This window comes from Pseudophryne corroboree, chromosome 8 (genome assembly GCF_028390025.1).
Source record: "Pseudophryne corroboree isolate aPseCor3 chromosome 8, aPseCor3.hap2, whole genome shotgun sequence".
NCBI lineage: Eukaryota > Metazoa > Chordata > Amphibia > Anura > Myobatrachidae > Pseudophryne > Pseudophryne corroboree.
The window spans coordinates 342,733,968-342,758,446 of NC_086451.1; the positions used below are offsets into that span (position 1 = coordinate 342,733,968).

General features: G+C 43.0%; 1 long non-coding RNA gene across 1 annotated transcript; it reads right to left on the reverse strand.

Annotated features, from left to right (window-relative positions):
- Positions 1-22,720: 22,720 nt before the first annotated feature.
- LOC134947784 (uncharacterized) lies at positions 22,721-23,137 on the reverse strand. The gene is made up of 3 exons (XR_010182772.1): positions 23,071-23,137; positions 22,920-22,975; positions 22,721-22,801 (listed from the first exon to the last, which is right to left on the reverse strand). It is a non-coding gene; the product is annotated as an uncharacterized LOC134947784 (long non-coding RNA).
- Positions 23,138-24,479: the final 1,342 nt, after the last annotated feature.

A 24,479-nucleotide genomic window follows, 5' to 3' on the forward strand; every position in this document is an offset into this window, starting at 1 on the left:
GCAGGGCTGCGGGGCGCCATAGCCGCCGCCACTGATTCTGTTTTGGAAAGGAGGGCACAGTGCGCGCCTCTCCTGTGTGTCCCTCCCGGGTCTCCGGCGGCAGCGGCGTGTCTGTTTAATGAAGTGCCCGTTCATGAGCTCTGATTGGCTCACGAACCGGCCCTCCATTTGATAGACACGCCGCCACCGCCAGTGACGCAGGAGGGACACACAGGAGAGGCGCGCGCTGTGCCCTCCGTGTCCCTCCTTCCCAAAACAGCACAGCAGCGGGGGAGCCGGGGGTGGGGGGTGGGAGGGTGTACCTGGGACTGGGGGAGCATATTTGGCACTGGGGGGGGGGCATATTTGGCACTGGGGAAACATATTTGGCACTTGGGGGGGGGCGTGTTTGGCACTGAGGGAGCATATTTGTCACTGGGGGGGCATATTTGGCACTGGGGGAACAAATTTGGCATGGGGCGGCATATTTGGCACTGGGGGAGCATATTTGGCACTGGGGGGGGAACATATTTAGCACTGGGGGAGCATATTTGGCCCCGGGGGGGCATATTTGGCACTGGGGGCATATGTGTACCTGGCACTGTGGGGGAATATCTGGCACTGGGTGCATATGTGGCACTGGGAGCACAGCCCTAGCAACAAGCATTACCCCCTGGTTACAAGCACAACACCCAGCTCATGAAATCCCTGGCAACAAGCATTACCCCCTAGTAACGAGCATGACACCCAGTGCATGAAACCCCTGGCAACGAATATTACCACTTGGCAACAAGCTTGAAACCCAGCACATGATACCTCTGGCAACAAGCATAACACCTACCGCATGAAACCCCTGGCAACGAGCATGATACCCTGAGCATGAAAACCCCTGGCACTGTGCATGGAACCAAGAGCATGAAACCTCTGACAATGAGCAGGTAATTTAAAAGTAATTAGAATTCTTACTGTAGGACTTAATGTGTAATGGGCATTGCGGTGTGTGGCATACTGTATCACGGACATTGCGGTGTGTGTCATAATGTGTCACGGCATTACGGTGTGTGGCATACTATATAACGTGCATTGTGGTATGTGGTATAATGTGTCAGGGGCATTGCAGTGTGTGGCATAATGTATAACGGGCATTGTGGTGTGTGGCATAGGGTATAATGGGCATTGCGGTATGTGTCACAGGCAGTGGCGTAAGTTTGCCACAGTTGCCCAGAGGCAAGATATTTCCTATATTAAGAATATATGTATGTATGTGTGCATGTGTATATATGTGTGTGTGTGTGTGTGTGTGTGTGTGTGTGTGTGTGTGTGTGTGTGTGTGTATATGGAGTGTTCTGAAAAAAAATTATATACTGTATTTATACATTTAATTGTCTTTTATTTTAAAGCACACATTTCTTAGCAGTCATACCCAGGATTAGAACCCATGACCTGTTACACTAACAGCAGACACTTTACTGATGGAGTTATTTGCTCCAGTAGAGGAAGCATGAGAATTCTAACTGTATGAAGTTACGTGTAATTGTCAGAGAAGTATCTTCATATAGTTAAAATTCTCATATTTCCTATACAGGAGCAAACCGCTTCATCAGTAAGGTGCATGTTTCCAGTGTAATAGATTGTGGGTTCTAATCCTGGGTGTGATACTTGTAAAATGTGTATATTCAGTATAATAAAGAGGGTGTGATTTGTAAGGTGCAGGGACCAGTGAGGAAGTCGGCCACTGAAAAGACAGCGACAGCTATCAATTAACCTAATTCAATGGTGTCACAGAATGGGAGGAAAGGTGCCCCCCTTCAGAGCAGGAGCCCGGCGGCAGATGACTCCGTTGCCTCCCAGAGTTCTGCCTCTGGTCACAGGCATTATGGTGTGTGGTATACTATATCACGGGCATTATGGTATGTGGTATAATGTCTCAGGGTCATTGCAGTGTGTGGCATAATGTATCACGGACATTGCAGTGTGTGGCATAATGTATCACGGACATTGCGTTGTGTGTCATAATGTGTCACAGGCATTGTATGTACTAGAATGTATCGGGGGCATTGCAGTGTATACTTTGGAAATTACAACGTTAGGAAATTTTAAAAAGAACAGTTAAACCAACAGTTGAGCAAACATTGAAAAAACATTGGAAACCAGGTAATTCCACCATTTAACTAACATTTTCCATAAGCACTTACCTATCTATACTTTTCTTTTTAAAAACACCATGTTCTTCTAGTAGCACTTCATGGTATACTCTATAAAATGACATCGTCCTTCACTATTCTTGTTATTTATCTCTCTGTACACATTGCAGCCTCATTAATCCACTCCCCTCTTATTAAAACCCATGAGCTTTTAACCTATCTATGTACACTAACTGTCACATCATCAACCTGTCACCATAAGAAACTATCACACACCTCCCCCAACTATACCTATCTCTCTCTTCTTCTGCTTCTACGAGCTGGTGACATTTTCCCAAATCCAGGTCCCATCCACATACCACACTCACATTCAGCTGATTCACAACTGAATATAAATCCAACAAACCTTAGCAACATCACATGTCTCCCGTCTCCCTCCAAGTCACTAAAATGTTCTTTATGGAATGTACGCTCTGTTTGCAACAAATTAACATCTATTCATGACCTTTCCATAGCAAAAAATTAAATATGCTAGCCATAACAGAAACATGGCTCACACAATCAGACACGGCCTCCCCTGCAGCACTGTCACATGGTGGCCTCCACTTCACACACCCCCCCCAGGCCTGGTAACATTAAAGGAGGTGGTGTTGGAATATTACTGTCCAAATCTTACACACACAACGTTTTACCACCTGTTCCCTCGCTCACATTTACATCATTTGAAGTACACTCTATTAGGATTTTCACCCCTTTCTCTCTGCGTGTTGCGGCTATCTATCGCCCACCTGGGCAACCCAAAAAGTTTCAGGAATATTTTTCTGCTTGGCTCCCTCACTTTCTATCCTCTGACATCTCCACCATCATTATGGACGATTTCAATCTCTCTATTGACAGTCCACAATCTCCCCATGCCTCTAAACTACTCTCTCTAACCTCCTCTCTTGGCCTCTCCAAATGGACTGACTCCCCTACTCATCAGGAGGGCCACTGCCTTGATCTTGTATTCACCAGACTATGCTCTGTTTCTGAACTCACTAACACTCCTTTCCCTCTCTCAGATCACAACCTTATCACCTGCATGCTCTCCTCCATTACTTCAAACTCAATGTCCCTAAAGTCTACAAAGACGCTTCTAACCCGCAGAAATATTAACGCTATTAATTTTCAACAACTATCTACCTCTCTGCAACCACTGCTCTCACCAATTTCTACATTCACCTCTCCTGAGAATGCTGTGTCACACCTTAACCAAACTCTATAAAAAGCACCTGATGAAGTGGCTCCAGCTACCTATCACACTCCACGTAGACTTAGCTGTCAACCGTGGCACTCTAAATACACTAGACACCTACAAAAACTCTCACATAAAGTAGAACGCCAGTGGCGTAAATCTCGTAGTTCAAGTGACTTTCTCACATATAAGACCACCTACCACTCTTATTGTAATGCTCTGGTCACTGCCAAACAAACATATTTTCAATCTCTCATCTCTGCTCAAGCCTCTAACCCCAAGCGACTTTTTATTACATTTAAATCACTTCTTGTCCCTCCCTCACCCAACCCACCAGCCACTGTCAGTGCGCAAGAGCTTGCTTCCTATTTCAAGGACAAGATTGACAAGATCCAAAATGAAATGGTATGCTCTTCCACGGCTAGTAACCTGCTCAATTCCCTGCCTGAACCCTCTAACACCTTCTCTTCCTTTGATCCTACAAATGAAGATGAAGTATCTGCACTCTTTTCATCTGCGTACTCTAATACCTCTCCCCTTGAGTCTATGGGGGTCATTCCGAGTTGTTCGCTAGCTGTTTTCGTTCGCAGCGCAGCGATTAGGTAAAAAAGCGGCACTTCTGCGCATGCGTATGTGGCGCAATCCGCATGCGTGACGTACTTTCACAACAGCCGATGCAGTTTCACACAAGGTCTAGCGACGCTTTTCAGTCGCACTGCTGGCCGCAGAGTGATTGACAGGTAGTGGGTGTTTCTGGGTGGTAACTGACTGTTTTAGGGGAGTGTGTGGAAAAACGCAGGCGTATCAGATACAAACGCAGGCGTGCCTGGGGAAACGCAGGCGTAGCTGGCCGAACGCAGGGCGTGTTCATGACGTCAAAACAGGAACTAAGTCTGAAGTGATCGCAAGCTAGGAGTAGGTCTGGAGCTGCTCAGAAACTGCACAATCTTTTTTTGTAGCCACGCTGCGATCCTTTCGGTCGCACTTCTGCTAAGCTAAGATACACTCCCAGAGGGCGGCGGCTTAGTGTTTGCACGGCTGCTAAAAGCAGCTAGCGAGCGAACAACTCGGAATGAGGGCCAATACCCTCACAAATTAGTAAAGCTCTGTCTGCTGTGCTCATCCCAACCTTAACGAAAATCTGTAATCTCTCCCTGTCTACTGGTATCTTTCCTTCTCTATACAAGCATGCAGTGATTACTCTCATTCTGAAAAAACAAAACTCTGACCCTAACTCTCTCTCAAACTACCGTCACATCTCTCAGCTCCCATGCCCCTCCAAGCTACTTGAGAGACTTGCCTACACTCGCCTCACACACTTCCTTAACTCACACAGCCTACTGGACCCACTTCAGTCAGGATTTCATGGCCAACACTCCACAGAGACAGCACTGACTAAGGTAGTGAACGATATGGTCACTGCTAAATCTAAAGGGCATTACTCTCTACTTAGTCTCCTTGATCTCTCTGCTGCTTTTGACACTGTTGACCACTCTCTTCTCATACAAACACTACAATCCCTAGGTATTCAGGACACAGCCCTTTCTTGGTTCTCATCCTACCTATCTAATCGCTCCTTCAGTGTTCGTTTCTCTGATTCCACCTCCTCTTTGCTACCTCTCTCAGTTGGAGTACCGCAAGGCTCAGTCTTAGGTCCTCTGCTTTTCTCTATCTATACCACATCTCTTGGCAAACTAATCAACCCTTTCGGATTTCAGTACCATCTGTATGCGAATTATACTCAAATCTACCTATCCTCCCCTGATTTGTCACCATCTGTATTGGGCCGTGTCACTGAATGCCTTTCTGCCATTTCATCTTGGATGACATCTCGCCACCTCAAACTTAATATTTCCAAAACAGAATTAATTATATTTCCACCGGCCAATAGTAGTTTCCAACCTGATATCTCTATCACTGTTGAGAACTCGGCAATCATCCCTACCCCACAAGCTCGCTGCCTAGGGTTCATTCCTGACTCTGAACTGTCCTTTATTCCCCACATTCAATCTGTCTCAAGATCATGTTACATACATCTAAGAAACATATCTAAAATACGACCATATCTTACACAAGACACAGCTAAAACTCTAATCCATACTCTCATTATCTCCTGCATTGATTATTGTAATAGTCTCCTGACCGGTCTTCCCAAACACAGACTCTCACCACTACAATCCATTTTGAATGCAGCTGCGAGGCTAATCTTCCTCGCTAGACGTTCATCATCTGCAGATCTGCTCTATCAGTCCCTCCATTGGTTACCGGTATTCTACCGTATTAAATATAAAATACTTTTACTGACATACAAGGCTATTAACCAAACTGCACCAACATACATCTCTTCACTCATCTCAAAATAACTCCCTACCAGACCTCTCCGCTCTGCACAAGATCTACGTCTCTCATCCACACGCATTACTTGTTCACACTCAAAATTACAGGACTTTATCTGGGCTTCACCCACTCTGTGGAATGCCATCCCACGCACAAAAAGACTCCTCTAGTCTCCAAACCTTTAAACGTTCCCTGAAAACTCACCTCTTCAGACAAGCCTATCAAATTTCAGACCCACCGACATAACCTTCAGTGCTTCCCTATCTAATGACATCCTCTCTGTACAGTATACATAACATCACATATTTTGTCTTTCTTTACTCTCACACCCTCCTGACACTTGGCCAACATTGCGAGGTATCATCATACAACCCATTAAGAACCTAGCCATCTGGTGGACCATTATGCAATAGATAGCATCTATCCTTGTGTATCTATGCCTATTTCCCTATAGATTGTAATGTAAGCTTGGGAGCAGGGCCTTCCTACCTCTATGTCTGTCTGTTTTTTGCCAGTTTTGTTCTATTACTGTTGTTCTAATTGTAAAGCGCAACGGAATATGCTGCGCTATATAAGAAACTGTTAATAAATAAATAATAATGAATAACGGGCATTGTAGTGTGTGGCATAGGGTATAATGGGCATTGCGGTATGTGTCACAGGCATTACGGTGTGTGGTATACTATATCACAGGCATTGTGGTATGTGGTATAATGTCTCAGGGTCATTGCAGTGTGGCATAATGTATCACGGACATTGCGGTGTGTGTCATAATGTGTCACAGGCATTGTATGTGCTATAATGTATCAGGGGCATTGCAGTGTGTAACATAATGTATAACGGGCATTGTGATGCGTGTCATAATGTGTCACAGGCAATACGGTGTGTGGCATAATGTGTCGGGGGCATTACGGTGTGTGCATATTGTGTCATGGGCATTATTGTGTGTGGCATAATGTCTAAGGGCCATTGCAGTATGTGGCATAATGTATACTGGGCATTACCATACGGAGGAAAAATGACAAATAATGTAAGGGGCATGAATCAGGATTATTATTTTTTTTCCTGTGGTGGCCAATGTCTGGGCGTGCAGGTTGCAAAACTGGGGTATAAGGTAGTCTTTTACTGCAAAACCACGCCCCTTTATGCAAAACCACGCCCATTTCAGCAAGGCCATGCCCCATCGTACATAGGGGATAATTCAGCCCTGATCGCAGGGCTGCGTTTTTGCTGCCCTGCGATCAGATAGTCGCCGCCTACAGGGGGAGTGTATAAGGTATGTGCAAGTGGGCGATCGCTTTTGTAGCACAGCTGCAAACATAAGTTTGTGCAGTGTCTGCACAGCCCAGGACTTACTGAGCCGCTGTGAATGTTTGCTACTGATCGGAGCCGGAGCTGACATCATATACCCTCCCTGAAAACGGCTGATCCCGCCTGCGTTGTTTCGGAAACTCCTGTAAAATGGTTAGTTGCCACCCACAAACGGCCTCTTCCTGTCAATCACCTTACGATCGCCCGTGCAATCCCTTTTTTCGTACCATCCCGTCGCTAGGCACTGGTGCTGCGGTCTGTCGCACCTGCGCATTGCGGTGCATACGCATGCGCAGTTCAGATCTGATCGCCCGCTGTGCGAAAATGCACAGCAGCGATCAGGTCTGAATTACCCTCATAATGCCCAGCACATGCTAGCCAGCAAATAGTCAACATATTATCGGCCTGATTGTAAGGTAGATGAAATTAAAGTATCGAGTGCAAGTGCCCGAAGTTTTATTTCTGCATCCTGATGGTTACCGCCCGGGGGACGCATATCGGACTTGAATGGAAATGAATGCAGTTTTGATAGGTGTACCTGTGCCATAACTGGGGAGGCTATCAAGGATGGGTGTGACAGCGGGAGTGTTGGTGTCCGGGACTGCGTCAAAAGGCGTAGTTCCACTGGCAGTGGCCATGTGTTCCACTAGCAGCGGTGGCCATATTCTGACGGAACAGTTTCTAGCACTGAAATTAATAAAAAACATTTTGCCAGGATAGCAAGGAAACATTCAGCTCCCTGGTATTGGTAAAAGGACTCTTTCCACTTGACCAGTCTTGGGGTCTTATGTACATGCTGATGGCTTTCAGTTCTACATTCATGGTAAAATTATTAGTTTGAAAATCATACTTGCCTACTTTTGAAAATGCATTTCAGGGAGATTGTGAAAGTAGCACTTATCAGCGCGGGCGCGTACTGCTACATCTGAGAGACGTGTCATGAAAAAAAAACTTACATCCAAATGTAAATGAGCCCCAAAGTTAGTAAGATCTACGTGTTGAAGAAAAGACACTGATATTTTGAAGGATTTTTTAGTGTATTGTGTTTTACAAGAGGTTCCATATACTGTAAGTGGCCACAAGAAACCTTTAAAATGCATGTAGCCATAGGGATCATTGTGCCTTATAACCAATACAGTGAAATGGCACTGATGAGCCCATGTGAATGTATGTATCTCTGATTTCTCTTTTTTTCCCCAGGGAGATTGAGGGACTATTCAGGGAGTGAGGGAGATTGCTACTATTTCAGGGAGTCTCCTGCAGAATGAGGGAGGGTAGGCAACTATGTTGAAAATATATAAAAAGATGTTAAATAAAGGCAAAAAAAATGTGTTGATACTTTTGAAAACAATGCGTTTATTATACATAATAATGCACTCTACTATCCCCATCCTGATATGGCAGTAATGACAAAAAGACTTGGCGGTCAAGTTATTACTAAATGTAGCAAGTAAAAGCCATTGCCAGTGATTCCCAGTGATATCTATAGGCAGCCAAGGGGCATCATAAACAGGTAGAAGCCCAATATCAGGTTAAACTACCCTTTATCATGCCTGTATACTGACAGGGAAGAATGTGATTGTGTACACACAAACAATGGGGGTCATTCCGACCTGATCGCACGCTAGGATTTTTCACCGCGTGGCGATCAGGTCAGAACTGTGCATGCATATGCACTGCAATGCGCACGCGCATCGTACGTGTACAAAGCAGATCGGCAGATCGTTGCTGAGCGATGGATTTTACGAAGAATCCATTTGCACAGCCAATCGCAAGGAGACTGACAGGAAGAAGGCGTTTGTGGGTGTCAACTGACCATTTTCTGGGAGTGTTTGGAAAAACACAGGCGAGTCGAAGCGTTTGCAGGGTGGGTGTTTGACGTCAATTCCGGCCCTGGACAGGCTGAAGTGATCACAGTGGCTGAGTAAGTTCAGAGCTATTCAGAAACTGCATAAAAAGTTTTTGTACCGCTCGGCTGCACGTGCGATCGCACACTTACAAGGCTAAAATACACTCCCCTATAGGCAGCGACTATCTGTTCGCAGCGCTGCAAAAAATAGCTAGCGAGCGATCAACTCGGAATGACCCCCAATGATGGAAACTTGCTGATAGTTGTCAGTTGCCATCTTGCAGGAACAGCCTGAGCCTTTATGCTGGAGGTAATATGGTTAAAGAAACCTTATACTAACTGGCAGCTCAGAAAGGATTAAAAATATACACAAACATATTCAGGTTCAAAAACAACCTTAAAAATTTGTTCTCTCAGAAAACCGTTGCATTGGGTGGTACAACAAACCACGGCGTTCCTCAGCTGGAATATAACAGAACTAGTTTTGGATATCTATTCATGAAGCAGTGAAAAGTGTGGAGAAGTGAGCCAGTAAAGAAGTTGCCCATGGAAACCAATCAGCATTGAAGTAACATTTATAAATTGCATACTACATTATTATACAGAGCAGCTGATTGGTTGCCATGAGCAACTTCTCCATTCTTTTCAATGCTTCATGAATAGACCCCTAAGAGCACTATACAGTACACAGAATTACTGTTGCCAAATGGTGAGCATATTTTTTGGTGAGAGAAAGAAAAATATCAATTAAAATGCAGAGGTTGAGCATGATGTCAGTGGTTAAAGAAAGGGGTCTTATCATGAAGCAGTCAAAAGTGTAGGGAAGTGAGCCAGTGGAGAAGTTGCCTATGGCAACGCATCAACATTAAAGTAGCATTTATAATTTGCATACAGGTCTAGCATCCCATATCTGGAATGTTCGGGACCAGGAGCATTCCGGATATGGGAATACCTGTTAACCAGATTGGTCCGGCGCATTGGCTGGGGGGGGGTTCTGGGAGGCCGCAGCGGTTCTGGTGCGACTACGGGGGGTGGGCCTGCGGCCTGTCTGGCACATTAGCTAGGTGGATCAGCATGTTCGTGGCAGGTCCTGGCAGTAGTGACGGTGAGGGATTGGCTGCAAAGCCAGTCCCTCACCTGTCTGTGATTGGCCGCAGACTTCAATGACGTCACTACAGGGTCCAAATATTGTAGTTCTCAGAATATTTTGTTTTTCGAGTATCCAGATAACGAATACCCAACCTGTAGTATAAAATTATACAGAGCAGCTGATTGATTGCCATGGGCAACTTTTCCAGTCTTATCACTGTTTCATGAATAGACCCCTAAGACTGGCTTCTATATAATTGCACAATATAACATCTTCTCTGCTTGGAATCTGGACGTAAATTCCTTTTTTTTAAATGTATATATATATATATATATATATATATATTTTAGAGATGAGCGGGTTCGGTTCCTCGGGATCCGAACCCCCCCGAACTTCACCTATTTTACACGGTTCCAAGGCAGCCTCGGATCCTCCCGCCTTGCTCGGTTAACCAGAACGCGCCCGAACGTCATCATCCCGCTGTCCGATTCTTGCGAGATTCGTATTCTATATAAGGAGCCGCGTGTCGCAGCCATTTTTACTCGTGCTTTGGAGATTGAACGGAGAGGACGTGGCTGCGTTCTCTCCCTGAAAAGCTCCGTAATCTGTGCTCAGTGTGCTGAAAATATCTGTGCTCAGTGTGCTGAAAATATCTGTGCTCAGTGTGCTGAAAATATCTACGTTCTCTGCATGAAAACGCTCCATATCTGTGCTCAGTGTGCTGCAAATATCTGATCAGTGTGCTGCATTGTGGGGAATGGGGACCACCAGTGTATAATATATACTTTTCTATAGCTTCTATACTGCTTGTCAGGACACATGGTCACAGTTACACCGCTCTGTACTGATATATACAATAATATATAATATACTTTTCTATAGCTTCTATACTGCTTGTCAGGACACATGTGTCACAGTTACACCGCTCTGTACTGATATACAGTAATATATATACTTTTCTATAGCTTCTATACTGCTTGTCAGGACACATGGTCACAAATACACCGCTCGGTACTGATATATACAATAATATATATACTTTTCTATAGCCTCTATACTGCTTGTCAGGACACATGGTCACAGTTACACCGCTCTGTACTGATATATACAATAATATATATACTTTTCTATAGCCTCTATACTGCTTGTCAGGACACATGGTCACAGTTACACTGCTCTGTACTGATATATACAATAATTTTAAATAATTTTCTATAGCTTCTATACTGCTTGTCAGGACACACATGGGTCACAGTTACACCGCTCTGTACTGATATATACAATAATATATATACTTTTCTATAGCTTCTATACTGCTTGTCAGGACACATGGTCACAGTTACACTGCTCTGTACTGATGTATACAATAATACATATATTTTTCTATAGCTTCTATACTGCTTGTCAGGACACGTGTCACAGTTACACCGCTCTGTACTGATATATACAATAATATATATACTTTTATTATTTTCTATAGCTTCTATACTGCTTGTTAGGACACATGGGTCACAGTTACACCGCTATGTACTGATATATACAATAATATATATACTTTTCTTATTTTCTATAGCTTCTATACTGCTTGTCAGGACACATGTGTCACAGTTACACCGCTCTGTACTGATATATACAATAATAGCTATACTTTTCTATAGCTTCTATACTGCTTGTCATGACACATGGGTCACAGTTCCACCGCTCTGTACTGATATATACAATAATATATATACTTTTCTTATTTTCTATAGCTTCTATACTGCTTGTCAGGACACATGTGTCACAGTTACACTGCTCTGTACTGATATATACAATAATATAAATACTTTTCTATAGCTACTATACTACTTGTCAGGACACATGTGTCACAGTTACACCGCTCTGTACTGATATATACAATAATATATATACTTTTCTATAGCTTCTATACTGCTTGTCAGGACACATGGGTCACAGTTACACTGCTATGTACTGATATATACAATAATATATATACTTTTCTTATTTTCTATAGCTTCTATACTGCTTGTCAGGACACATGGGTCACAGTTACACTGCTCTGTACTGATATATACAATAATATATATACTTTTCTATAGCTTCTATACTGCTTGTTTAGGCACATGGGTCACAGTTACACTGCTCTGTACTGATATATACAATAATATATATACTTTTCTTATTTTCTATAGCTTCTATACTGCTTGTCAGGACACATGTGTCACAGTTACACCGCTCTGTACTGATATATACAATAATATATATACTTTTCTATAGCTTCTATACTGCTTGTCAGGACACATGTGTCACAGTTACACCGCTTTGTACTGATATACAGTAATATATATACTTTTCTATAGCTTCTATACTGCTTGTCAGGACACATGGTCACAGATACACTGCTCTGTACTGATATATACAATAATATATATACTTTTCTATAGCTTCTATACTGCTTGTCAGGACACATGTGTCACAGTTACACCGCTCTGTACTGATATATACAATAATATATATACTTTTCTATAGCTTCTATACTGCTTGTCAGGACACATGGGTCACAGTTCCACCGCTCTGTACTGATATATACAATAATATATATATATACTTTTCTTATTTTCTATAGCTTCTATACTGCTTGTCAGGATACATGTGTCACAGTTACACTGCTCTGTACTGATATATACAATAATATATATACTTTTCTATAGCTTCTATACTGCTTGTCAGGACACATGGGTCACAGTTCCACCGCTCTGTACTGATATATACAATAATATATATATACTTTTCTTATTTTCTATAGCTTCTATACTGCTTGTCAGGACACATTTGTCACAGTTACACCGCTCTGTACTGATATATACAATAATATATATACTTTTCTATAGCTTCTATACTGCTTGTCAGGACACATGGGTCACAGTTACACCGCTCTGTACTGATATATACAATAATATATATACTTTTCTATAGCTTCTATACTGCTTGTCAGGACACATGTGTCACAGTTACACTGCTCTGTACTGATATATACAATAATATATATACTTTTCTATAGCTTCTATACTGCTTGTCAGGACACATAGGTCACAGTTACACCGCTCTGTACTGATATATACAATAATATATATACTTTTCTATAGCTTCTAGTATTACAGTGCATCATTTTGGTGACCAGCAGTATACATATATAGTACAGTACAGTAGGCCATTGCTATTGATATATTACTGGCATATAATTCCACACATAAAAAAATGGAGAACAAAAATGTGGAGGGTAAAATAGGGAAAGATCAAGATCCACTTCCACCTCGTGCTGAAACTGCTGCCACTAGTCATGGCCGAGACGATGAAATGCCATCAACGTCGTCTGCCAAGGCCGATGCCCAATGTCATAGTAGAGAGCATGTAAAATCCAAAAAACAAAAGTTCAGTAAAATGACCCAAAAATCTAAATTAAAAGCGTCTGAGGAGAAGCGTAAACTTGCCAATATGCCATTTATGACACGAAGTGGCAAGGAACGTCTGAGGACCTGGCCTATGTTCATGGCTAGTGGTTCAGCTTCACATGAGGATGGAAGCACTCATCCTCCAGCTAGAAAAATGAAAAGCCTTAAGCTGGCAAAAGCACAGCAAAGAACTGTACGTTCTTCTAAATCACAAATCCCCAAGGAGAGTCCAATTGTGTCGGTTGCGATGCCTGACCTTCCCAACACTGGACGGGAAGAGGTGGCGCCTTCCACCATTTGCACGCCCCCTGCAAGTGCTGGAAGGAGCACCCGCAGTCCAGTTCCTGATAGTCAAATTGAAGATGTCACTGTTGAAGTACACCAGGATGAGGATATGGGTGTTGCTGGCGCTGAGGAGGAAATTGACAAGGAGGATTCTGATGGTGAGGTGGTTCGTTTAAGTCAGGCACCCGGGGAGACACCTGTTGTCCGTGGGACGAATATGGCCATTGACATGCCTGGTCAAATTACAAAAAAAATCACCTCTTCGGTGTGAAATTATTTTAACAGAAATGCGGACAACAGGTGTTAAGCCGTGTGTTGCCTTTGTCAAGCTGTAATAAGTAGGGGTAAGGACGTTAACCACCTAGAAACATCCTCCCTTATACGTCACCTGGAGCGCATTCATCAGAAATCATTGACAAGTTCAAAAACTTTGGGTAACAGCGGAAGCAGTCCACTGACAACTAAGTCCCTTCGTCTTGTAACCAAGCTCCTGCAAACCACACCACCAACTCCCTCAGTGTCAATTTCCTCCTTAGACAGGAAAGCCAATAGTCCTGCAGGCCATGTCACTGGCAAGTCTGACGAGTCCTCTCCTGCCTGGGATTCCTCCGATTCATCCTTGAGTGTAACGCCTACTGCTGCTGGCGCTGCTGTAGTTGCTGCTGGGAGTCGATCGTCATCCCAGAGGGGAAGTCGGAAGACCACTTGCACTACTTCCAGTAAGCAATTGACTGTCCAACAGTCCTTTGCGAGGAAGATGAAATATCACAGCAGTCATCCTGCTGCAAAATTGATAACTCGGGTCTTGGCAGCTGCGGTGGTGTTAAACGTGTGTCCGGTATCCACCGTTAATTCAAAGGGAATTAGAGAATTTATTGAGGTACTGTGTCCCCGGTACCAAATACCATCTAGGTTCCATTTCTCTAGGCAGGCGATACCGAGAATGTACACAGACGTCAGAAAAAGAGTCACCAGTGTCCTAAAAAATGCAGTTGTACCCAATGTCCACTTAACCACGGACATGTGGAGCAGGGCAGACTCAGGACTATATAACTGTGACAGCCCACTGGGTAGATGTATTGCCTCCCGCAGCAAGAACAGCAGTGGCGGCACCAGTAGCAGCATCTCGCAAACGCCAACTCGTCCCTAGGCAGGCTACGCTTTGTATCACCGCTTTCCATAAGAGGCACACAGCTGACAACCTCTTACGGAAACTGAGGAACATCATCGCAGAATGGCTTACCCCAATTGGACTCTCCTGGGGATTTGTAACATCGGACAACGCCACCAATATTGTGCGTGCATTACATGTGGGCAAATTCCAGCACCTGCCCAGCCATCATCTGAAGCAAGAGGTGGTAACGAGGTTTAATTCAACCCTCTATATGCTTCAGAGGATGGAGGAGCAGCAAAAATGCACCTGACTCAAGCGCAGTGGAGAATGATTTCAACGTTGTGCAAGGTTCTGCGACCCTTTAAAATTGGCACACGTGAAGTCAGTTCAGACACTGCCAGCCTGAGTCAGGTCATTCCCCTCGTCAGGCTTTTTCAGAAGAAGCTGGAGAGATTGAAGGAGGAGCTAAAACGGAGCGATTCCGCTAGGCATGTGGGACTTGTGGTTGGAGCCCTTAATTCGCTTAACCAGGATTCACGGGTGGTCAATCTGTTGAAATCAGAGCACTACATTTTGGCCACCGTGCTCGATCCTAGGTTTAAAGCCTACGTTGTATCTCTCTTTCCGGCAGACACAAGTCTGCACATGTTCAAAGACCTGCTGGTGAGACACTTGTCAAGTCAAGCGGAACGTGACCCGCCAACAGCTCCTCCTTCACATTATCCCGCAACTGGGGCTGCGAGGAAAAGGCTAAGAATTCCGAGCCCACCCACTGGCGGTGATGCAGGGCAGTATGGAGCGAGTGCTGACATCTGGTCCGGACTGAAGGACCTGCCAACGATTTCTGACATGTCGTCTACTGTCACTGCATATGATTCTGTCACCATTGAAAGAATGGTGGAGGATTATATGAGTGACCGCATCCAAGTAGGCACGTCAGACAGTCCGTACGTATACTGGCAGGAAAAAGAGGCAATTTGGAGGCCCTTGCACAAACTGGCTTTATTTTACCTAAGTTGCCCCCCTCCAGTGTGTACTCCGAAAGAGTATTTAGTGCAGCCGGTCACCTTGTCAGCAATCGGCATACGAGGTTACTTCCAGAAAATGTGGAGAAGATGATGTTAATCAAAATGACTTATAATCAATTCCTCCGTGGAGACATTCACCAGCAATTGCCTCCAGAAAGAACACAGGGGCCTGAGATGGTGGATTCCAGTGGGGACGAATTAATAATCTGTGAGGAGGGGGATGTACACTGTGAAAGGGGTGAGGAATCAGAGGATGAGGAGGAGGTGGACATCTTGCCTCTGTAGAGCCAGTTTGTGCAAGGAGAGATTGATTGCTTCTTTTTTGGTGGGGGCCCAAACCAACCAGTCATTTCAGCCACAGTCGTGTGGCAGACCCTGTCACTGAAATGATGGGTTTGTTAAAGTGTGCATGTCCTGTTTATACAACATAAGGGTGGGTGGGAGGGCCCAAGGACAATTCCATCTTGCACCTCTTTTTTCTTTCATTTTTCTTTGCATCATGTGATGTTTGGGGCCAATTTTTTTAAGTGCCATCCTGTCTGACACTGCAGTGCCACTCCTAGATGGGCGAGGTGTTTGTGCCGGCCACTTGGGTCGCTTAGCTTAGTCGTCCAGCAACCTCGGTGCAAATTTTAGGACTAAAAATAATATTGTGAGGTGTTCAGAATAGACTGGAAATGAGTGGAAATTATGGTTATTGAGGTTAATAATACTATGGGATCAAAATTACCCCCAAATTCTATGATTTAAGCTGTTTTTGAGGTTTTTTTGAAAAAAAACACCCGAATCCAAAACACACCCGAATCCGACAAAACATTTTCAGGGAGGTTTTGCCAAAACGCGTCCGAATCCAAAACACGGCCGCAGAACCGAATCCAAAACCAAAACACAAAACACAAAAAATGTCCGGTGCACATCTCTTATATATATATATATACATACACACATATGGGATCCGGACTGAAAGTCGACAGTAATTAGGTCGACAATGTCTAGGTTGACCACTATTGGTCGACAGTAACTAGGTCGACAGGGTCTTTAGGTCGACATATTCTAGGTCGACAGGTCAAAAGGTCGACATGAGTTTTTCACAATTTTTTTTCTTTTTTTGAACCTTTTCATACTTAACGATCCACGTGGACTACCATTGGAACGGTAATCTGTGCCAAGCGAAGCGAAGGCACCATGCCCGAAGCATGGCGAGCGAAGCGGTGCACTAATTGGGGTTCCCGATCACTCTACGAAGAAAACGACACCAAATAACATTAAAAACTCATCTCGACCTTTGGACCTGTCGACCTAGAACATGTCGACCTAAAGACCCTGTCGACCTAGACACCCTGTCGACCTAGTTACTGTCGACCAATAGTGGTCGACCTAGTTACTGTCGACTTTCAATACCACACCCATACATATATATATATATATATATATATATATACAGTGCATTCGGAAAGTATTCACAGCGCTTCACTTTTTCCACATTTTGTTATGTTACAGCCTTATTCCAAACTGGGATAAATTCATTTTTTCCATCAAAATTCTACACAAAATACCCCATAATAACAACGTGAAAAGTTTTTTTTAGATTTCTGCAAATTTATTAAAAATAAAAAACTAAGGATGCACATCCTCCAGTTTCAGTATTGCAGAATAGCATATTTGTAGATGCAACTCAAGCACTGTAATCAAATCATTCAAATGTACCATAGTGGCAAACATTTTACTATCCTTTCAATCTCATGATTAATTTAAGATATAAATTAAGGTAAAAGTCTCTTTATCTTATGGGGAAAAAGTTTAAATGAATGTAGTGAGTGGTCCTACTGATTACACTTTAGTGTGATTTTTCTAAATATACCTCCAGCCATAAATGTTTTCAGGTGGACCCACATCCCAGACAGATCTTCTTTTGCAGAACTGTGGTGTCACCACCAGCCATGGCAAGCATGAACCTCTTGAACAGAGAAACCTTCAGGCATGGTACGTATGAATTCTATGATTGTTGTTATTATTATCCTTTATTATAAAGCACTAAAACATGGTGAGTGTGGTTGTTGTTCCAATCGTACCATTGGATTGATGTGTTTGGAATGAAGAGCGATAGTGGAAGTTGGAAACATGAAAGATCAAGCTATTGTAGAATACTCAACATTGGGCCTGATTCGGATTTGTATGCCAACTGTGCGGATGCAGGCTGGATGAAGATTGAAATGGTGAGCCAATGGTGCGTCTTCGGATGTAGCACTCGGATCACCATACCTCCCAACATGACCCTCTCCAGGAGGGACAGAATGCTCTGCTCCTGGACTTCCCTCTTAATTTAGGATTGCCATCACCTGTGCTGAAACACCTTTCTTACCCATTACCTGTTCGAAACAGGTGCCGGCAATCTTGAATTAAGAGAAAAAATCCAGAAGCAGAGCATTGTGTCCCTCCTGGAGAGGGTCATGTTGGGAGGTTTGGATCACAGATGCTGACAGCAGGTGCCTGATTCCTACAGACGCTTCCTGCAGCATTAGCATTTTAGTTGTATGGTATGGCTTCCCTGCAGCTGTGCAAACCCGTGCAAATCAGAATCAGGCCTGCAGTCAGCAACAGGCAATCATGATTGTCAGTCAGTATTCACATTAACCAAAACTACTACCTTCTATGCTCCAAGGGCTCTTGCGTCCATATCTGACAGCTTCAAGCAGCTGTGTGTTTGGTATATTTTGACTTCATGGTGGACACAGATCCTTTGTTCCCCATGCGTACAAGCCCTATGGCAACTGCTGCCACTAAGGTTGGACTGGGAAGCAGAGCTGTAACTAGACATTTTGGTGCCCTGTGCCAGAAAGAGAATTGGGGCCTCCCCATAACTAAAATGAGGGACTTACCAGACTATGAAGTCACTGTGAAGTGGTAGGTAAGTCTGTAATCCAGGCCAACATTGTGTGAAAAGCCTCATATTGCAAAATTTATTTTAATTAGTAATGTTTGAATAGTGCACCTGCACTCATTCTCTTTGTGTGTGGCACTACAGGTCTCAGCAAGGTAGCACCTCTCATTCATTACTAGGAATTAGGGAGTACAGTCTAGGTCCCCCTCCCTATACACACACACACACACACACACACACACACACACACATATATGTATGTGTGTGTGTATATATATATATATATATATATATATATATATATATAGATCAAAAGTAAGGTCAGTGCGCTACTTCCCTTCTCAGTCAGTAAAATATATTCATAAGAAATGTCTTAGGATCGTCAAACTTGCACACTGGTTCCACAGGATGCCCTGCGGCCGGCAGCTCAGTCCTTCGGGGTGTCACTAGGTTTAGTGACAAACAAATCTGGAAAAACAGGGAGAGAGGACAAGCGCCTAATAGTGCAGTAACTTCATACTAGTTTTGGTTATTGTAGCAAAGTATCTGTAGGTAATCTGCGTACCAGAAGGTGGGGTTTCTATCATGCACATCAAACACAGTGGCTGATTCCTCCAGTTTGTTGACCGCAACACAGCGAATCTAAGAATACCAAGCACAAGACACACTCCTCATGGTGCAATATTGATTTGTTAGATTTCAATAATTAATTTATACCTCTATAGGTGTTATGCGTACCAGACAGTTGAAACAATGAAGCATATCATGCCCTTAGCGCGGTTTCCGGCCACTAGTGACCACAGACATACCGCGCTTAGCGCGATCCTTTCATTAAAACCTATCCTTTCTAATGATTGAAATGTTTACTCTGTTTGTACTGACACCATGATGTTTTGTTTTACTTCTTTTGACGCTTCCGGCGGGATGTCCCGACCGGAAGTGATTTGCATAATTGGTTGCCGCCCACCAATTACAAAGGGGATAAATACAGGAAAAATATGGTCAGTCCCTATAGACACTCCTGAGGAAGCCTTGTAAGGTGAAACACGTAGAGGACCTGTTCTGACCACCCCTGACTTGGGCACTCACTGTGGACATACCCTGGACTGCCTAACATTTTACTGATTTATTCAGATAAGCTTTATGAATTTTTCTTTTTGTTTATTTTAGCATTTCCCTTTTATTGTTACCCGTTGTTTATGGAAATAAACCTATGTTTTACTAGTTTACTATATCCTCACTTATACTGTGGGAATTACGAATACTGGTATAACACATCGTAACGGAGGTCGACTACTCCTGAAAAAGACCACCAATGATATGCTGTTTTGTATCTATGCTCTGGAACGCTTAACATCTATCGATCTATGTGAACCCCAATTAATTTGAGAAGTCAATTCTGCACTATGAGAGGCGTATCTCTCTTTGGTTGATTTTAGACCCTGCTATTCTGCGAACATACCTACTGGAGGATAAAGACCCCTCATGATATGCTTGATTGTTTCAACTGTCTGGTACGTATAACACCTATAGAGGTGCAAATTAATTATTGAAATCTAACAAATCAATATTGCACCATGAGGAGTGTGTCTTGTGCTTGGTATTCTTAGATTCGCTGTGTTGCGGACAACAAATTGGAGGAATCGGCCACTGTGTTTGATGTGCATGATAGAAACCCCACCTTCTGGTACGCAGATTACCTACAGATACTTTGCAATACTTTGCTACAATAACCAAAACTAGTGTGAAGTTACTGCACTATTAGGCGCTTGTCCTCTCTCCGTTTTTCCATATATATACAGTTGTGCTCATAAGTTTACATACCCTAGCAGAATTTGTGATTTTCTGGCCATTTGTGAGAGAATATGAATGATAACGCACAAACTTTTCTTTCACTCATGGTTAGTGGTTGGGTGAAGCCATTTATTGTCAAACAACTGTGTTTACTCTTTTTAAATCATAATGACAACAGAAACTACCCAAATGACCCTGATCAAAAGTTTACATACCCTGGAGATTTTGGCCTGATAACATGCACACAAGTTGACACAAATGGGTTTGAATGGCTACTAAAGGTAACCATCCTCACCTGTGATCTGTTAAGCTTGTAATCAGTGTGTGTGTATAAAAGGTCAGTGAGTTTCTGGACTCCTGAAAGACCCTTGCATCTTTCATCCAGTGCTGCACTGACGTGTCTGGATTCTGAGTCATGGGGAAAGCAAAAGAATTGTCAAAGGATCTGCGGGAAAAGGTAATTGAACTGTATAAAACAGGAAAGGGATATAAAAAGATATCCAAGCAATTGAGAATGCCAATCAGCAGTGTTCAAACTCTAATTAAGAAGTGGAAAATTAGGGATTCTGTGGAAACCAAATCACGGTCAGGTAGACCAACAAAAATTTCAGCTACAACTGTCAGGAAAATTGTTCGGGATGCAAAGAAAAATCAACAAATAACTTCAGCTGAAATACAGGACTCTCTGAAAAAAAGTGGTGTGGTTGTTTCAAGATGCACAATAAGGAGGCATTTGAAAAAAAAATGGGCTGCATGGTCGAGTTGCCAGAAGAAAGCCTTTACTACACAAATGCCACAAAGCATCCCGCTTACAATACTCCAAACAGCACAGAGACAAGCCTCAAAACTTCTGGAACAAAGTAATTTGGAGTGATGAGACCAAAATTGAACTTTTTGGCCACAACCATAAATGTTACATTTGGAGAGGGCCTATGATGAAAGGTACACCATTCCTACTGTGAAACACGGAGGTGGATCGCTGATGTTTTGGGGATGTGTGAGCTACAAAGGCACTGGAAACTTGGTCAAAATTGATGGCAAGATGAATGCAGCATGTTATCAGAAAATACTGGAGGAAAATTTGCACTCAGCCCGGAAGCTGCGCATGGGACGTACTTGGATGTTCCAACATGACAATGATCCAAAACACAAGGCCAAGTCGACCTGTCATTGGCTACAGCAGAATAAAGTAAAGGTTCTGGAGTGGCCATCTCAGTCTCCTGACCTCAATATCATTGAGCCACTCTGGGGAGATCTCAAACGTGCAGTTCATGCAAGACAGCCCAAGAATTTACAGGAACTGGAGGCTTTTTGCCAAGAAGAATGGACAGCTTTAACATCTGAGAAAATAAAGAGCCTCATCCACAACTACCACAAAAGACTTCAAGCTGTCATTGATGTTAAAGGGAGCAATACACGGTATTAAGAACTGTGGTATGTAAACTTTTGATCAGGGTCATTTGGGTAGTTTCTGTTGTCATTATGATTTAAAAAGCGTAAACACAGTTGTTTGACAATAAATGGCTTCACCCAACCACTAACCATGAGTTATCATTCACATTCTCTGACAAATGGCCAGAAAATCACAAATTCTTCTAGGATATGTAAACTTATGAGCACAACTGTATATATATATATATATATATATATATATATATATATATAGCATGCAAAGTCCTGCACTCACATCAGAACAATAAACAACAGTGGGGTGCTCCCTAGTGGGGATCTCCCTATATGGGTAGACCCACAATATTTAAACAAGAGTCCAACAATGTGGAGGTGCACTCGTCGAATTCAAGCAATCAGCAACTTAATTTTGTTCACAATAGCTTTATTTCAGTCGATATTCGGCTCTTTAGGTCGACGTTTCGATCCTCATTCTAGGATCTTTAACAAGACAAGCTTCCATTTATACACAATATTTTGAAAGCATCATATATTGATTACTAAAAAAAAAAAATGAATAGAATAAATACATACATAGGCAGAAAACAAAAACAAAGAACAAAAACGTGAGTGGACTACCACGCCCTTCGAGCATTTTAAAACAAAACTCTCTTAGCACCATGTGTGGTTCAAAGAACAACACCACGTCTCTGTCCGTAGTCACCGAGTGTGGATACCAGCACCAAAACATTAGTCAGCTTACGCCAATATGAGGTGTAAAGATCTCTAGAGTGTGCTGCAGCTGTTAAACAAGAGGATGTCAGTAACATCACACACTTACTCAGAAAATCAATATGCCATGTTCAGACAGTAACTATGCTGCACGGCTAGTCAGGCTTTATTCAAATGAGATTCTGTAAAAATGAATCAAAAAATATAACTGTGTGTGCATAGCCACAAACACATATTTGGATGAAAGAATCCACACATGTCAGGGACCATCAGTGGGACAGCACAGGCTGTGATACTTACATATATGGTTACTTAAACTCACAATCATCGAGCAACTCAGACAACACGGAAAATCACTGTAATGAAAATACCAAAAATTCATGCTTCATCTAATGGCTACCAATATGTGTAGACCTTATAACCAATACTAGATGCGTAGTTCAGTACTCACCCGCAGTAATGAAATCCTGACAACCTCTACAGCCACACAACATAGCAGCTAACTGAGTATCCTTATATACCCCTATACAGGAAATAGATGGTGCAAACCCCTGTAGGTGCCCCTTTATGTTTTCCCACTCGTAGGTGAACCTACTAATAGCACAAATTTATCCACAAAATCAGGTACATGCGGGGCCGCTGAAGAGGCAGTCCGTTCAGTTTAACATAGCACGGACGGCTCAATCCGCTGATAGCGCCGCCGTGGAACGCAATGCGTTCCACGGCCCGGCGACCGGAAGTGCTATGCACTACAGTCTCAGACACAACGGGGGCCGCTGTGGAACAAAAAGCTAATGCTGAATGTAGACAGACTGCACTCCGCTGGCCTAAACCCCTATAGTGACACACACTTACAGAGAAATAGGCATACATCAGCCACAATGCAGGAAAATGAATAATAAAGAATATACAATAAAGTCCGGTGCCAGGTGAAAGTAAGTCACTTAATTACACCTCTGTCACATAAAGAATACTACATTCCGAGACATTATCATAGAGACATAACCATGCATTTCGGTGCCTGATCAGAGGAATACGGAGCCAATAATTCATATAAACTAACCCATTTGCCAAATCGTGCCGGTACTGCCACACTCGGGGTCAATACGTTCAGAGACAAAGATCTAAATTAATCCTGTAAGGGGAACGTGATGGTCATTGTATACAAACAAAAATTCACTAAATAATATATTCATAAAAAATATGGAATTGTTGCGGCACAACACGGAACACTCGACCTAAACCTCCAAGTAGTATAAATTACAAACAGAAATTCGATAACTGAATAAACCATAACATAATATAATATATATCATGTAATCTACAATCACAAGTGTTATCAGGTTGTGGTCCATGCTGTGTCGCACAAAACCAGATTCATGGTAAATCTAATTCCGTATAGTCACACAATACCAAGACCGGACCCAGTGTAGGAATCATTAAAGTATGTGGCTCATAAGAGAACAATTTATAAGAAGGCATTCATGGCAGAATGCTCATTAAGGCCTTTCGGTGAGACAGTATTAAGGTGTGTAATCCAGAAGCTTTCCCTTTTACGTAAGGCTAAAGTACGGTCCCCCCCCATTCGGTGGTGGTGGGACCCAATCAATTAGCCTGCATTTCAAATTTGCCACCTGATGACCTCTTTGAGGTAGTGTCGATCAGGCACCGAAATGCATGGTTATGTCTCTATGATAATGTCTCGGAATGTAGTATTCTTTATGTGACAGAGGTGTAATTAAGTGACTTACTTTCACCTGGCACCGGACTTTATTGTATATTCTTTATTATTCATTTTCCTGCATTGTGGCTGATGTATGCCTATTTCTCTGTAAGTGTGTGTCACTATAGGGGTTTAGG